This window comes from Notamacropus eugenii, chromosome 3 (genome assembly GCF_028372415.1).
Source record: "Notamacropus eugenii isolate mMacEug1 chromosome 3, mMacEug1.pri_v2, whole genome shotgun sequence".
Taxonomy (NCBI): Eukaryota; Metazoa; Chordata; class Mammalia; order Diprotodontia; family Macropodidae; genus Notamacropus; species Notamacropus eugenii.
Window position 1 is genome coordinate 237,745,850 of NC_092874.1, and position 2,673 is coordinate 237,748,522.

The 2,673-nt window shown below is 33.9% G+C and overlaps 1 pseudogene; it reads left to right on the forward strand.

Annotated features, from left to right (window-relative positions):
• The first annotated feature begins 294 nt into the window (after window positions 1-294).
• LOC140532011 (TOM1-like protein 1 pseudogene) lies at window positions 295-1,003 on the forward strand (annotated as a pseudogene).
• Window positions 1,004-2,673: the final 1,670 nt, after the last annotated feature.

A 2,673-nucleotide genomic window follows, 5' to 3' on the forward strand; every position in this document is an offset into this window, starting at 1 on the left:
GTCAAGGAAAAATACCTAGAGCTGCTCAAGAAAGGAGTCCAATTTCCCTCTTCAGAGATAGAGATTGAAGCAGAGAGACAATTATTCTTGTATCTGAACATAACTTGGCCACTCCCATTTGTTCCATCTTCATCAGTTTCTTTCATCTTCAGCAGTTCCCAAGTTCCAATTATTTTACTGGTTACTGAACAGATTTGAAAACTACACAGTGAAGTGAATATGGTAAAAATGAAAGTAAAAATAATTTAAATAACATTAGTGGAGAACACACCTGGATCTGAAAATCTGGACAATATGAAATTCTTAGAGAAATTGTATAAGATTGTTCAGGACATTCAGGAAAGGATCATGGACCTGCTGGCTGTGGTGGAGAATAAGGATTTGACAATGGAACTCATTCAAGTTAATGAGGATTTAAATCAGGTCTTTCTTGAATATGAGAGGTTTTCCTGAAATCAGAAACAATTCCAGGAGCAAAACTGGAGCCAAGAGTCAGCCCAGAAGAACAACTATGAGCTTCTGCCCCATCCTGTGATTTACTTGATGTAAGTCCAGTTCCATGCTCTCTGACTTCTGGCTTGCCATGGGAAGGGGTCTATGCTATGAATTCTGAATTTTGTGGCTTAAATATTAGCTTTCCACATGCCACTGATGCCAACCACTCAAATCCCATGCTTCACTCACAGCTAGATTTACTACCCTCAGAGAATCCAGAAATATCCCTGTTTCGTCAAAGGACAAATCAAAGCATTTCCACAGGCCATTTGTATGACAATTTCTTAACCCATTTAAATCCAGTGCTGATGTAGCCAGGGAACCTTCAGGCTGATCATACTGGCTCCCAGCTTCATCCAGCAATCAACAAGAAGAGAATGATTTTCAGCTACCCAATTACTATGAGGTAATGAAGTTTGACCCTTTGGCTCCAAGTGCCATACAAAAACTCTTTATGAAAGTTGTAAACCAATTCAGGAACATACAAATACCTGAAAGATCTTGTTAGAGAAATCCATCATCATACCCTTATAATACAGTAGATGAAAACTATTTTGTTACTCCTTGAATAAATCATAAAGTATTTGATAAACTGGAGTTGTAATTCAGGAAAAACATTATTTAGGTGTCTTTACTTAATTAAAATTGAATGTAAAAATAATTTTGCACTTGTGAAAACAGTTTTGGCCTTTATGTTTTGAGTTGGGGCATAAAGTCTTTAATCATTGTAGTTTATATTTCATGTTTGTAACAGTCATTGGAAAATGTACCAAGTTAACTTTTAAAATTATTTTAACCTTAAAATAAAATATATTCTTTTATTTTTTAGTATAAAAAAAGAAATGGATGTTACCAACCAGCTCTGCCCACATCTGTTTCTTTTCCTATTGGTTGCTTCCTAATCCTTAGTCATTAACATCAACTCCATAAAAAGTAGAGGGAGAGTTGGCTGTTAAATTATAACGTGTTCCAACAGCCTTAGCCTTCTTCCAGGTGAAAGAAATGGTATTTTAATGCAACTTTGGCTGGGGTAAATGGTCCTAGTTTGCATGACTCTCTCTCTGTTGAACATAGAGCAGCTAATAAAATTATTAATGAACATAAACATAAAATTCACTCATAATCAGTTCATTTCTCCATGCCAAGAAATCCTATCTCATTTTGGCAAGAGGTAGAGCACTCTAGGTCCTCTGTATTCTTAACTATTTACTGGGTTTCTGTATAGCAATTCTTTTATACCCAATTAAACACATATATGAATCAAAAGCAACTATAACAGATTATATTTTTGTCTATGATTAGTCAGTATCAGTGGTATGTACGTAGGGAAGAGAAAAGGTAAATATTAGAGTGTTAAAATAAGAAGAACAGTGTTAAATTCAAAACATAATTGAGCGAGCTTCTTGGGGGCAGGAAAACAAAACAGAAAGATGGTGCCAAAAGTAATGATGCAAAATTACTATTTGAAAAGATCACCGAATTCGTACAATTTAATCCCTAACTAATCAGGAAATTACTCCACAATTCGCTGACAAATATTCAACAAGATCATACTTGAAGACATCTTGATGAGGGACCTACTACTACCTCTACCAGCCCATTCTACTATTATTTGTTTCTTTATCTTATATATGACTCATTTTATTTATCTGGATATATTGCATAGAACACCATTATGAGATATTTAATTTGTGTATAAAATCTCCAAATCAACCACTTTCCTTCTTGTCCTTGTGTTAATTTTGTTTGTACAAAAGCTTTTCAGTTACATTAAGTCAATAACTATTTCATCTTCTGTGTTCATATCTATTATGTTTTGTTTTGTTTAGAATTCACACCCTAGCCATGACACCGAAATGTGAGAAATCTGGTTTTCTTCTTTTTTAATGGCGTGACTTTCATATTCAACTCTTTCCAATTAGAGATTATTATGGTAGAAAGTGTAAAATGTTCATATAAACCTAGTTTATTCTAATATAGTCTCCCTTTCTATTGGGAATTCTTTCAAAAAGGTTTTTTACCGAAGTGATTGGAAGGGGAAGGGCAATTGAACACTAGATTATTAAGTTCAATTTTTTTTCTGAATGAGCTTTACCTGATCTGTTTTGCTAATATATTCATTCAGACTTATTATGTGTGAGACAATGTTTTGTACTTGGAATAAAAATATTTGAGTTT